Here is a 15780-nt window from a genome sequence, read left to right as displayed (position 1 = left end):
GGGGGGGGGGGGGAGAATATTTTTTTAATTTTATTACAAAAACACTAAGTTTTCATACGCCACTGAAGAGCACAGGAACCATCACTGCACTCTGCAGTGTTACATAACAATGATTCTCTTCAGAACACTTCTCATTTCTAAACTGACACTGAAATGTTGTAACTGAAAAAAAAAAAACCCCTCATTTCAATTTTACGCTGAGCTATACATTTGGAAGAACACAAGTGAATGGGCACAAGGGCAAATGAGCTTACACCATTCTTTTTCCAGGTATCACAAATGACTAAAGGAAAACTTTCTCATCTGTAGTAAAGAAGCACTCAACTTCAGCTGCAAAATGGATTCCAATGTGTAAAGCATGAACATTATTTTAATCAAAATTAGCACTACTTTTAATGACATAAAAGGTTTTATCTTTCACAGAGAGGTACTAATGCCCAGTATATGCAGAGCACAGCCACTACAAGCACCAAACAGGCCAACCACAATAGGCTAGAAAGAACCCCTTAATATAGCTTATCTTCTCTCTGATTTAATAAATGTATTGAACAGTCTGTAGGATAGGCCGAAGACATACATTTGTGACTAAATTTACACTGCATCAAAATAAATTTTTACAGTTATTTGCACGTCAGCATTTCCGCACAAGAGTAACACAAGCTTTTCTTGAACCTTTCAAGTCTAAAACCTTTTAAACAATGTCTCAACTGTTCCTTTTCCATAGGTTAGGTTCCTCTTTACTACCAGGACAAAGTACAAGGTCATGCTACTGGAATCAAAACAGCATTAAGTTTTAAAATAAGGATAAATTCTGATTATTCTCTACTTAACAGGCAATGTTTTTTGCCTACAGTATTTGAACCTTTTACTCCTTGCTGTAACAAGTCTTCTGTATGGTTTAAAACAGAAAGGAGGAGAAGAAAGAGGAGATGTGATGATTTAGTATGGAACAGAATGTTCATTTAAACTGCACTGTAAGCTACTGCACCCATCTAGAGCACCCACTGCCTTTTTAGTTCAGCAGTTTTTCAGTTTTGGATATGAGATTGCTACTATTAACATCAAATTACACTGTCTATAGGTATGAAAAAATGAATTATCAGGCTTCTAATGATCTCCCCCCAAAAAATAGTTAAGACCAAAACCAGCAGCTTATTCAGCACTCACACAAAGCTTTTGTTTTCTCATGGTCTTTACCTAAACCTTTGTATGAAGCATTTCAGGACACTCCGGTCTTTTACATTTGCACTGCAGGCAAACATTTGAAATGCCCCATACTAGCCTTGCCAGAAACAAGCAGGCCAGACTCACCCCGGTCTGCAGCAGAATCCGCCCAGGCAGCATGGCTCAGCGAGCTGGGCAGTGCTGAGTCTCCCAGCACAGGGATACCAGGAGCAGGGCAGCGCCTGGCGGGACCCACACCAGGTTATTCTGCTCACTTGGCAGCATCCGCCAGAGCTGCTCGGCCACCCAGAAAAAGCCTTTCGGGCTTCCTAAACAAGTATTCCTCCAGCTCATCACAAGCATGGCCAACAGGTGCAAAATGGCACCTCATCTCATTACATACATGCTATAAAACCAGTACCCGGCCTCTCTCCAGGTTCACACCTGAAAAACTGACTGACTTCCACAGCAGCAGCAATGAAGAGGCACCAAGGTGGTGTCAAGGGCAGTTTCAAAGTAAGCAAGGACTTGGACAAGCAAAAAAAAAGCTAAGTTTGACAGCAACCATCAGCACTTTGCTTCTCCAAGACTTTTATTTTGAAAGCCTAAACAATTTCACCAATGCTTATTTCTGTAAGAGGAAAAAAAAAAAAAAAAGAAAAAAAGAAAAAGGAACTTTGAATATAAAAAAATTTAAAAGTAGCAGTAACATCTGAAGAACAGAAAATAAAATCTTCTTTGCCTTTTCAAAATATACCAACAGCTTTGGAAACGAACAGTTTATCCTAATTCTGACAATTTAAAAAGTAGGTGAAAAATGTCACAAAATGCAGAATCATTAATTTCAAATATCAAATTTGCATATCCAACATGTATGTGAAAACTATTTTGTTTCCACAATATACATAAATCTGTCACCCACATGATAGAAAATATTACTTAGTTTTAATGGGTCTTTTTTTAAGTTCTATTGACTTTACCATTCCACCTGGCCTTTAAAAAAAATGCAGTATAATTTATGAATTAAGCCGATCCTCTCATTGAGTAGTAGTCACTCTGGAGATGAATCTCTCCAGCTGTTTCAGGACAGCCCGGCACAGGAGGGCACACACAGCTGCTGTGCTCACCACCACTCCCCATCCTGCAGGTACCAAACATGCTGCACAGAAAGCGCAGGCTCAGGCTCCCACTGCCCGTCAGCCCGTGTCTGGGAAGGCTGTGCCACCTCTGATGTGTGTACGCATGTATCTAAGTGCCTGCTGCCCCAAACTAAGCCAATTCCTGCTTAGTTTTGCTTGTTTTGATGAATTGAAAGGATAATTAAAATAGTAACACTTTCTATGACTTTGAGCAAAGCATGTATTTCCATTTCAATTGGGTGACTGAGAGCAGAAATGGGAAAATTAAGATATCTTGGGCTATTATTACTACTACTGCTACTGTTATTACAGCGATACAAGCATTTACTTACCACTACTACTGCTACTAACGTTATTACAAAGATGTAAGCATTTACAAACATTGAGATTTGGAGTACTCAGTACTTCTGCAAAGAATGAAGCTGTGACTTGCCCCTGGCCACAAGATTCAGAAAGAACACTCCAGACAGAGTTTGATCTACCAGCAGTGATACACCATTTCAGCCAGCAAGTTTCTCCAACTCAGATACCAGACAGCCACACAACCCTTGTGCCAGCAGATCAGAGGGAGCACCAGGGAGGAGGAAGAGGAGGAGGAGGAGAGGGGACGGGCAGGAGGCCGCAGCAGGGTGGGGATGAGGCCTGCTCCCCCACATTGCCACCTGACGCTGCTCCCCGAGCCAGCTCAGCTCTGGCCATCAACACTGCACTACTCGAGGGTCCTGACGATCACCGAGGAAAGAAGGTTGGAAGCGACGGCTGCACAGCAAAGTGAGAAACAAGAGCCTTCCTCGATTCGCCTTTTTTTTAAAAAAAAAAAAAAAAACACAAAAAAACCCCTAAGAAATTATTTTTCCATGGAATTAAATAAGCATACAAGAGAATTAAAACCATTAACTGGCATAATGCCAATAGAGTTGATACGTGTCTGGCCCTGAAATTTTCTTAAGGAATACTAATTCATTGGAAACATATTTGAGAGAGCAAGGCAGGCTGCTTTTTAAAAAGCATTATATTCTCAGTAATTTTTATATATATAAATATAAATTGCATCTGATACTTCCAACTAGGCATGCATACACATATATCTCACTAACCTAAGTCACAGAGTACACAAAAATTTTTGCTTTAATATAAATTAACAAAGCACCTTCATCACAAAGGTGTGGCCAGAGAAACCCAATTTCAGTGTTAGAAACAATGTTTCCATCTAAATATCTGAGTCATAGATGAGAAGAAACCAACAAAGAAAATCAAAATACCAGACACATTGTACTTTAGAATAAAAATATTTCTGCATGTTCATAATACTGTTTTTCACTAAGCAACACAGAAATGGGGGGTGTGTGTGTGTGTGTGTGTGTTTATATATGAAAATCTCTTTTAAGATGAGTTAAATGGAAGCTCTTGCAAGAATACTGTGTATACAATCATGGTAACTGGAAAAATAACCATTTAATTACACTATTGACGGGAAATAAAGCAAGACGTGAACAACATCACAGCAATGGGCTTGATTCCCAAATTCCAGCTTATCAGGCTAGAATTTAGCCTTCAAATTTAGACTTCAAATACAGCAATAATATTTGGATAATATATGTTACAAAGACAATACGACTACATTCTTTGAAAAAACTCAACACCTATTTATTAAAGTCATCTTCAGCAATGTTTAAGCAGCAATTTTCATTTGATATGCACTGTGAGAAACACCTACCGTTCAAAGTGTCTATGTGAGATTTCCTAATTATTAATTGTCATACGATATTTGCTCTAAGAGTGTCTTTATAAACCATTTAGACATTCTCCTTCATACAACGGATGTATTTTGAGATGATGACTATCCCTTGCAGAATGTACAAAGACATAATATTTTAGCAAACCGCAGGCTAAAAGCAAACCAGACAGCAACCTTTTGCACACCGCATGGCAGTGCCTGTGGTCAGTGGGGGCTGCCTGGAACACTGGTGCTCTGTGCACTATACATTTAATCAGCCCCAAGGGCCAACCTGCCAATCTAAAGAGAGACCTTGCCAGTCCCTGAAGGAGCAGCCTGTCTACCCTTTCACCTGAAAGTAATACACTGTCACGGCTAATGTTATGTGGGCAGCTGCTTGAAATCCAGGAATTAGAATGTAGTCCTTATGGCTAAATTTGCTTTAAAATGAATGAGGAAAAGGATTCAATACAAAGCGGTTTTCATAACTAGCACATGATTAAAGAGCTAAAGCAAAAACATTTAAGTAGAAAGCCTCTTGCAAAAATACAATTAAAGGCGTAAAATAAAAGCCTTGAGATTGCTTGCTCTTAAGATGCTTGTGATGGGTATCTACTTATTCTACATTCTGAGAGCTGTACATATACTAAACAATGAGCTTGCTTGTAATAATTATCAGTACTTAATAGTATCTAAACTTCTTAATCCAATTTTACCCAAACAAATCCAATAATTACCCCATATGCTTTTTGATGATTACAATCTCAGGAATCCCAACTGCATAAAAAAGTGTTACAAGCAATTGTAGGTGGATTTTATTAATAGAATTAATAGGATCAGTATAACAGATTTCAATTACAACAATAGCTTTTAAGTACATTTCTATGACATAAGGAAAGAACATGCATAAATGAAAGAAACTGGTTAAGCCACATAATACTGATTTATGGCAGCTTTTTCCTTTCATTCACCTCATTAACATTTCTCTATATTTCAGCATCCCCCACTCCAGCTGTATAAAACTTGCATTTCTAAAGGCTTAAAGGACCAGACATTCCAGAAGAGAAACAGTTAAACCCAGAAATGCATTCTTGGCTGCTACTGTGACAGGATTTATTTACAGCTTCTATTAAACACAGCAGCTCCATTACAAAGTGCTGGATGTGAGAAGAATTTTTGATTATATAATGCCAATGCCTCACTGCGTTAAACATATCATGCCAGTGTATTATTTTTTTCCTTCAGCAATTCGTTCAGGTCATTGTTTGATGGGTTTATGAATTCATTACAGGAAACAGATGGATCCCATAATTCAGAGCTATTCTCCCAGCCAATCATATGGGCAATTTTTTTTTTCTCATCTTGCTCCCCCCTCCAAATCAACCTTAATGAAGCCACTTCCTCCATGTCCAATTCCCCGCACATACACACTGTAGCAACAACTGGTGCGTATTAAAGCAGCCTCCAAACACTAAATGCTTTCAAAATAAAGCTGAACAGGAGCACGATCAGACAGACACCCTTCTGAAGTCAAACAGAAAGCCATGAACTTACCCAAGTCAGGCGAAGATAGCCAAACACGCAGGATTGTAGTGGGCAAAAACAGGTGCCCTGATTAGCAAGAAATCCATTTGTATATGCTGGGAAAAGTCTTTCTTTAGGAAAAAATTGTTGCCCCCCCACCCCATCTACTTTCAAAGGATGAATTTTCATTTAGCAAATTACCTCCTTTGTCTACTAAGTGCTGGTATTTTTTTATCCACAGTGACATCTACTGGCAAAAGTAAAGGTATTTCAGTAAACTACTGCATAAAAACCTACTTCCTAATGTTTCTATGCAAAAGGGGGTAATTTTCTGTGTTTTTTCTGCACAATTTTCAAACTTCTCCTGAAAACAATTACCAAAAAGTTACAGTCTAAAGCCAAGAGAATCCCTAAATTAGATTTCAGTAGAACTTATAATGGCTTTAAAAATGTAACCAGAAACTGCAGTTTGATGTTGAAGCCCACATTCAGGGTGAAAAGTAAGAATATATGCATTATTATGACTTCAGAACTTTAGCACCATTTATTTAAAAAAAAAATGCTTTGATTTTGTAGTAATTCCTGGATATACAATTTATCTAATACTGAGAACAAATAAAGTATTTTCCTGGTTTAACTTTATTTTCCTGCTTCATTTGACCTCCTAACTGACCACAGTGCATCTTCTCCTGCTTTCTCTTCCAGAGGTTTCCCGATTCCTTCTCTTCACTTTTGTAAAATTTCCTGCCTCCTTCGTCAGTCTTTCAACACCTGACTTCTAAATCCTCTCACCATAACCCACCTTTCCTGACAGTGTCTACGGACTTCTCTCACTTCTACCAATTTAGACTTTCTATACAGAACTTGGATTTTTTTACCAGGAAATTTGAAGTCAGGCTAGGAATTAACAGGAAGCTTCAAAGTTCATGGAAAATCTCTAAATCAGTTAACTAGGATCTCTCAACCATCTTCAAAAACTCAATTTTGTGTAATTGAGTGGTAGGAGATAACCAAGGAAGTTCCCTCATCCTTGGCTCCACTCTCCTGTTTTAGGAGTGATGGTATATGGTGTGGTCATACAGCCAGTCTTGGCTTCACACCTCCAGAAACCAGCTTTAGCTCTTAATAATTACTATTGCTTATATATTACCTAAACTACAACTGGTTAAAACCATTTTAATGAATTGTTATACACTGTGTAACTGATAAGAACAACCAGAACTTACAACTCCAGAAATGAGAGAGAAATCAAAGCTCTGAATACACATCCACCCATCTGGAACTGCATCAGCTTATACTCAAATCACATTTTAAAACTGATTTTACAACAACAGGAGAAAGAGCATTTTTTAAAAATTGATTCTGTGAAAGACAGACATTTTATTCAAGAAATACCTACAGGTGAGGGCTTTCCTGCTTGTTCTGGAGTAGTTTTAGTCATGTTTATCAATATGTTAATTAGCTGACAGAGCTCTCCAAACATAAATAAATTATTCTGGTTTTGCATGAGAAAGTATCTATGCTGGGGCGACTGCAACCCCACTCTGCAGCTCCCAGTCTGATCTGCTCATCTGAACACATTTCATAGGCTTCATCAAAATATAAGCATAAATTATTCTAAAACTATATTCAGTCATATGATCACTGCATGAAATTTGCAGGTAACTACCCACCAAAAATCAATATATATTAAACACTGAAATTTATTTTGTTATCTCTTCAGTAGACTGCCGTTCAGTCAAAAATTAATTCCTAATTTTGATGCTGAGAAACTTCCTTTGAAAAGATGTCATCCAGGAATATTTTACAACCATCTGTGGGAAACCAGTATTTCATGAGGAAATCATAACAACTTAGAGGGCCCACAGTGACAAGGCAGTTACTAATTATCTTCCCAAGAGCGAGACTTCCACATTACCTCTCAGAAATTAAAGGTTTTATTTTAATCTTCATTCCTGGATCTGCTAGAAGCATATAAATATTAAAGCAAGCTGGGAAGTGTATTCCATTTGATTGCATTTCACAATTTGTGAAGTACTAAACGTCCTCCTGTTAAGCAGACATTGGTGTTAACAGTACCGTGGCTTGTTCAAAGCTCCCCGCTGTTGACTGTCCAGCTGGCAAACTAACCAGAACAGATAACCATTCAATTCACGTTAAAGACTTTCCTTATGACCTCAGCAGATAGTGCCATTACTTCCCTTTCCCACCTAAGGCACTGCTCTGCAAGGAGCTGCACATCTCAAGGAACCTCTGTGGACCTTCTACCAGATTTGATCAGGATCAGCCAGGAATCGTTAAAGCTAAATGGGGAGACTGAAACAGGAATACAACCCAGTCTCATAAACCTCATTTCCTTAGGAAACTATGCCCAAAACATATCCATAAAATGTACTTAGTAGAGCATTTTTCCATAGTTTTACGTCGTGTCTCTAAAACTAAGTGTCCACACTATTTTTGCAGAAGTTAACATTGACAAATTCTGTATCAACCATATAGGAATTATATGGAAGAATTAAACAAATCATAGCTTCATAAATCATGGAATAATGGAGAAATTTAAATATTTGAATTAATACATTTTAAACAGACACTGCCTCAGTTACTGATAGGAAAACATACAATATCCCCAGTGTCAGGGCCCGTATCTCTCTGCATGCATCAGGAGGTCATGCAAACAAGACCTCTCCAAATCACTAGCACAAAACTTTATGACCTGCTTTCTATTAGCTCTTGCACCTTCCCAGGTAATTCCAAATGCTTTCCGCATACTAGCCTACACTCAACACTGTTTACTCTTACCCTTTTCTTTTACCTCTGCATCCTAGGGTCCTCCTGACAGCATAGGCATGTTTCAAGCTTTCCTTATTAAACCCACTGTTGCGCCCTCTTGTCTTCCTAACTCTGCCCCTCTCCATAGCACCTCTCAGCCTAACTTCTGTCTCTGTAAGCTGAGCTGTAAAACCTTGAGAGGTTTCTAATGGTATTTCCTTGGTTAAACCTTTGTGTCTTGATACACCTGCTGTATCAGAAACATTTGACATAGCCACGTCTTCCTTGAATCTGTCCCTTGTTAGCTCTTAAAATCATCTTCTCATATTCCTTTTTTCTTCCTAATTCATTTATTTACAGGCATTATCCTCTTAACTGTTGGCTTTATGCAAAGGTCTGATGTAGGGAAACATTCAGGACTTCATCCACCACCTATTTTATTTTGACTCCAGAGCAGCAGATCACAAATCCAGCTGACCCCTAACTCCTACGCTGACAGTCATTTGTTCCTCCCTCCACTCAAACCCAGTCATCTGCTTCAGTTCAAACAAATCCCACCTGTTTTCTCAGATTTTCCATACATGTTGCACCATCCAAAGCTCCTCCTATACATCTTAACTTCATAATGGCTTCTGACATGAAATTCTTACTTGATACTGTCATAAGCAAATTGGGGAAGTGTGAGCTAAATGTAAAATTGGTTGAAATATTCACTGGGAGAATCAATGGTTTGCTGTCAAAACAGAAGTATGTTTTGGAATAGATTCCATGGGGACTTGGTCCGAGCCTATGCTGCTCAATATTTTTGTTAACAACTGGATGATGGACTAGAGAATATCCTTATTAAATCTGCAAATGACACCAAGCTAGGGAGAAAGAAGATGGGGGTGATCAGATTGCTACATGATAGGATCAGAACTTCACAATGATAAACTGGAGAAGTGGTGTGAAAAAGCGATTGCGATTCAATACAGAAAGTCACGTAGTTAGGCAAGAAAAATTAAATGCAGAACTGCCATCAGCTCATCCCCTGCCCCCTCTCCCAGCAGTTCTGCAGAAAAAGATGGTAGTTGTAGCAATTGCAAACCCAAAGAGAAGCAAAAAGATCAGGCTACTGAAGACAAGTGTTGTAATGGAATAAATAACCAGCTATGAGGCTCAAAAGTAACCCTTCTACTTCAGTCTGGCATCTTAAAAGCCTTCACTAAAGTACTGCCTGGACCACAGTTGACCATGTCTCTTGAAGAAAGAGCTGGACCACCTGAAAAAAGTACAAAGTAAATGGGAATCTGAAAACATGAACTAACACAGCAGACAGAAGGCAAAGAAGCAGTTCAGTCTAGAAGTCATTGGGTACACAAAGAAAAAAAAAAAAAGAAGAAAATACAAAGGAAGAGTAGGAAATAATTTGCCCCATCCCACAGCGAATAAGACAAGGCTTGCTGGGTTTAAATAGCAGCAAGGGAGGTAAAGATTTCCATTTCCAGCAATAAAGATGATTAAGGATTATCTGCAGCCATGATACAGGCTTGGTGATCTTGTCTCAGGGCAAAAGGATAGAACAGACAACCTCTCAAGAATGTTCCTAGCATTATTTTCTACAAACCTACATGTAAAATGGAGCTCAAGGTCCATCTTATTCAGTTCTCCCACTTCCCTCAGCCACGACAAAAAAATCATTTTTCTCTCAGATTGACAGTCATAGTACTCTCTGCTGCTTCTGCTCTTTTTTATATAAGTGTAAGATGTGGTCTTTCTTCATCAGTCTCACTTGTCTGGACCCTCTCCACTTTATTCTTGATTAACATGAATGTGAAATGGTATCAATACCAAATGACATATCCCTCCACTACAAATAGGTTTGCGTTCTGCTTGTACGCCCATCACACCCCACCCTGCTGTGGAACTTCTGTGCAGCAAACAGACTTAACCCAACTCTACTGATAAAACCCTATACCCACAATTTTTTCTCTTCAGAACTGGAGAAGCTCCTAATAAAAACACAGATCCTTGCATACTTCAGAGTCAGATGCTAGATTTTGCTTCCCTTTCTGGAACAGCATCTACATTTTTGTTCTTTCAGATTTGTCAGCAGAAAGGGTGCCAAATACTCTTGAAGATATAAAACCTATTTTGTGTGATTCAACATGTACTTTAAAGAGTTTACTTCAATCCCATTCTGTATTATTCAGGTTGGCTTCATGTGCAGCAGTCTTGTGAAGAATACTTACACTTTTAGCAGCTTTAATATTTTCCTCACTGCTTTCCTCTGTGTTAGCACTGATTATCATTTTAATTTTAAATTTACAATTAATTAGTGGTGCCATTAAAAATGGTACAGTAATTAGGTTGATAGGTTGTCATCAACAATAGATTGATAATGCAAAGTAAATGTGATGTTCTTTCACTAAGTCAAACTCACTCGTATTTATTGAAATGCTCTGAGTGCACACACATGGGTTTACCACAGCGTAATTGATGAACAGAAATTGGACCATATACATCAGGCCTCAAACTTAAAAGTTCAAGCTATAAATCAAGATTCTGGGTAACAGAACAGTTAAATTGTCATAGTTACATTCCTTCAGGATGTGAACTGGTAACAGATGGTAACTTTCAAGACTTAACAATTCATCTGTTTTCTTTCAAGCGATAGTTCTCCAATTTACAGGCAATGTGAAGCTGCATTTATGAGTTCATGTAACTGAAATACCAGTATTAATCATGTACATCTCTCTACACACTGACTTGTCCAAATATGCATCCATTGTAAAGCAATGACAAATAAATACATCTTGCTAGAAGCTGGTCTCTAGACTATATTTGTCCTGAAGCCTCTGACATTCCAGTACAGGCATATTTCATTTAACATGTCATCATACATTTAACTTTGAATTCAGACTCCAGTAAATTCGATTCCCACCTCCAGAACAGGACAGTACACTGACATTAGAAACCCAACTTGAGTATTAAAAAAAGGAAAACAATGAAGCTACTGGAAGTTTTTAAACACTTGTGTTAATAACATTAAGAAACTACAGCACTAAGAACTGTTTAAAATGGACAGAAAGGAGAAGAGAGTCACTGCTGAGATTAATCAGCCTGTGCAAGAAACTGCTACTCTGCAGTGAAGTGGGAGGGCAGCTCTGAATGAAGAGAGGGATCACTCAGCTAAGTGTTTAGAAACATATGCAGAGTTTTTTCCACATTTCTGATATAAGACTTTCCTATAAAGCAAGTTTGGCCCTCTTCACAGTTAAAAAATGCACAGCTTTTACTCCTTTTTCCAGAGTATTTAGAAACATCTAGACTCCAACTAATTTTAAAGAGACCCACTAGGCAAGCACACATTAAATTCTAGCCCACCAACAGGATACAAGAGTCTCACAACCTCAACAATTTGGTAACACAGTAAAGAATTATAGCATTTTACATATCAGGAACAAGACACAGGCGCAACTTGTTAAGGCTCCCTCCTCCTTCACCTCTGCTCTCACCCTCCAAGCCCTTCCTAAGTTTTACTCCAGGCAATGCAGCCCCATCAGTAACTAGACAATAAAAGAGTCAGAGAAGACAGGAAGCATCTTAAATTACACAATGCTAACATTATCATCACTGCAAGTACTAGTGAGAAAATCCAAGTATATAACAACAGATTAAATAACTTTCATACAGAGTCACATAAGAAGTCTGGGCAGAACCAGGAATTGAATCCTGTAACTGTAAGCAGACTGTGTGCATCTAATCTCATTAGACAATGTTTTACACACAGTTTTCATATTCAAAGGAATATTTTTAAAAACAAATTTACAAATGGTGCTAAGTCAGCACACTGGCAACTTTTTTCTTAATTCAACAGGCCACTTCCAGGTGCAAACAGCACAGTAAATATTCTTTACAGCAGAAATCCACCTATTGTTAAACCATTCACACAAACATAAATATGAGAATTCACAGCAATTAATATGTTCATGAATAATCAACATTTAGGATAATCTCAGTGTTGATCGGTTTACTGCATACAAGAGCCTAAAATTTCATTTGCACCTTGAACAGTGTGATGCATCCACAGGTTACAGTTCACATGAACAAGACTTGAGACTTGTTTAAAACAATACATAAAGCAGGACAATTCGGTGGATCACCATCTTGCAGATTAATATGTGGGTTTTGTATTTAAGTAAGCAGAGGCAAAAATCCTATTATAAACAAACCTGTGCCTTACGAAGTGATTAATCCCTATACTGTGTCAAACAACTGCTGTTAGAATCAGCGCTTTTGCAGCAGAATCTGTTCAGAGACAGGCAGACCCAACTCACCCCACCAGGCTGCTGAGGTTTGAAAGATGCTGAAGGCATCTTAAAGAGAGTGAATCACAGCGTAAAGGCATCCCAGTTTCAAATATGTAAGTGGTTGGGTACTGTGAAGAGATCCACCATTCCTACCTTGGATTGCTTCTACAGAAATCTACTCAGCTGTGGTATCTGGCACACAGATTGTATCACACCTAGAACACACACGCTGCACCCGTGGTGTGTACATGCAAGGCCCCTGAAGTTTCAGGCACCCCAGAGTACAGTCAGTGCTAGCATCCCACCCAGGACAACTGGAAATACTAACCATTCATGCTGTCAGGCATGACACCACTTCTTCCACTCTGAAATTCAAGCTGTGAAGAAGGTAAGGACTCTGGCTATAGAAACCAGAAATACAGCTTCTCCAATTATTTTATTTATGTTCTGGGGGTGGATGCAGGGGGAACAGGTTGCATTGTTATTTAACTCCTTTTAGATGCTTCTATGAAATCATGGTGTCATCTGCTTGCAGACTACGAATCTGTTCGTGAGATATTGTTTAATTTTTACTGACACTGGCTGTGCTGCTGAAATCATGAGACTACACATACATGTCAGCTAGAGCCCCGTGTAAACACAAAGCCTTGACTTCACTGTCATGTACACTTATGGTACTGAATTAATATTTTATGTGCAATACTAAAATAGTATTTTGTAGGCAACCAGTAAAAGGCCTCTGAAATTTTGGCATAACTCTTCCAGTTCACATTCCAACTCAAAAGAAGGCTTAAGAGTATGTTTATACTGCAGTCCTGAAGGTAAGTGTAGTGATATCTGAGCTATCATTCTGAAATAGTCAGCATGAATAAGTGCAGCACTGCCAACAGGGAGTTCAGCATGGACCAGCTCCCCCTCCTCTCAGAACTGTGAAAGTATTTTAAGCATTACCTAGAGAAACTATGTATGTGGCCAACTCAATGAAAGCTAAACCTGAAATATTTTGGCCTTGGATTTTCAAAGTATAAATCCTTACTGGGCTAACTGAAGATGTGTTCATTTATATTTAACAAAATTATTTGGAGAATCAATGCTTTGAGCAAGTAGGTTCTTAAAAGCAAACAAAAAACCATAGGGACATCATTACACTTTAGGAGACTGTACCTACAAAATTCCATATATTTTATATCTAGAAAAATGCTTGGGGTTCTACATCCTATTTTGGATGCAGTTCCTAGTATTGGAAAGGCAAGCAGTCCTACGGAAATGTCATACTCTTGCCTTCAGAAATGAGCAGCAGAGAAAAATTTGAAGCCCAAAAGTAAGAATGATCCCTTACTCAGATAAACCCAATTAAAGTCATGCTCTAGAGCAAAAACAAACTACTGCTTAAGTCTGCAGACTGATCTAGCAGGGGAGAAAAGAAAATACACCTAACTTAAAATGTGTATTTCTGTTCTTTTGATACTTCCTCTTAAAGCTAAACATGACATTTAATATGCAAATAGCGTTTTTCTGAATGAGTTCGCCAAAGACAGTCTATTCACTGGAAGGTGGTGGGGTTTTTGAACTAAGAGTTCATCTCCCCGATAGCAAAACTTGCAGGATCTGAAGCAAACTCTTCCTTTCAGATTCAACACAGAATCTGAAGCAAACTTCATTAATTCAGTTTAAGCTGAACAGAATTTTTTTTTTTAATGTCTCCAGTGCCATTGTGCATTAATGCTATATATGAATGACAGGATTTAAACTATTCAGAAACATGAAGAAAGTAGTTCCAGCAGTTTCCAGACCTCCTCCTTTTCAGATTCTTCAGGAAAATTTCCTAAATAAAAGGAAAGTAAAATCCGACAGGGATTCTGCAATCATTTCGCTGCTGCCAAGATGAAGGCAAAAAACGCACAGCTCAGTTCAATTTGTTGAACACGGTCTGACAGAAAACCCCCTTTGTGAGAAGGGTAGAGCCACAGCAGGTCTATTAATGACTGAGCATTCCTTGGGAAGCTTTTCACCATTCCTTGCAATGCAACCTTGGCATTGCTGAAGATTTAAGCAACCAAGTTCACTAAAAAGACCAGGACCAGAAAAAAGCAGGGAGCAGAGAGGATCCATCTGTCAGTGTTTATAGCCTAGCAGCAGTGGTGTCACCGTGCAAAGCAGGGCTGGTGTATTTGTTGTTTTAGATGACAGCTCTGGTTGATCAGGCTGTCACCATAGCAACTTTCACTAAGAACTCACAATGCACCCAAACGAACTCCGAGCTAAATTAACTTATTGCATGTCACCAGTGAGAAATGACTGTTCAGAGGTAATTTTCTGTACTAATATGTAATAGAGTTAACTCTCTAAATTGAATTAAATTAATTAAATGCCACTCCCAGTAAATCAGATTCTATTACATGAATGTTAAAAGAAATTAAAGATGTTTTAATAAAGATTACTAATAATAACTTAATATTATTACTTCATTTTAATTCAAAAATTCTGCTCAGTTTATTTTAGACACATGTCTTCTCCCCACTAGGAAGGAATACCTAATTACTCCACAGACATTACATACAATTCACATAGAAGTGCTTAGACTCATCCAAAAGAAGTAACACCAGCATTTTAAGGACTGTTCATCTGTGAAATACAGTTTGGTTTAATATGTGACATCCCAAGATTTTTCTTCCTCTCACACAGTTAAGCTTTTGAAAAATTCTTGTGCTTTGAACAATTGTATCTAGTTTCCAAAGAGGAATGACCTAAATGAGACAATCCTCAAGGCAGACAAGAAACTGCCTTCATATATACATTTATTTGAAAGAAGGGTAAAAGCAAATGACAGACTTTAGTTCAGAAAGTAAAGGAGGACTACACTGATAAAACAGGTGAGTTATGATATAAAGCCACTTCCAAGAAAACAAATCTCAGTGTCCGCTAGGTAGATAAGAAAACCAAGAGATGCAGGGTGGGCGTTCCCTGTCTGTTATTACCAGCAGATACAGAACATAGCAATGACATGTGAAAATGGAAAAATGCACAATTATTTATAATTGGAAAATAGTCGTTTGATGAGCAGACCAAGAGAAGAACAGAACATACACTGTTGTCTGAACTGTTGTGATGCCAGAAAGTATAGCAATTTGACTGTTTCACAGTCTACATGCTTAAATACACCACATTAGGC

General features: G+C 38.3%; 1 protein-coding gene across 2 annotated transcripts in view; it reads right to left on the bottom strand.

Annotated features, from left to right (window-relative positions):
• The window catches only part of TNRC6C (trinucleotide repeat containing 6C), a 91592-nt gene that overhangs the window by 61652 nt on the left and 14160 nt on the right, over positions 1-15780 (bottom strand). The gene's annotated exons all lie outside the window — the stretch shown is intronic.

This window comes from Athene cunicularia (genome assembly GCF_003259725.1).
Source record: "Athene cunicularia isolate RWA chromosome 18 unlocalized genomic scaffold, athCun1 chr18_part1, whole genome shotgun sequence".
Lineage (NCBI taxonomy): Eukaryota > Metazoa > Chordata > Aves > Strigiformes > Strigidae > Athene > Athene cunicularia.
Note: the sequence above shows the minus strand (reverse complement) of the source record. Positions and strands in the feature narration are given on the sequence as shown.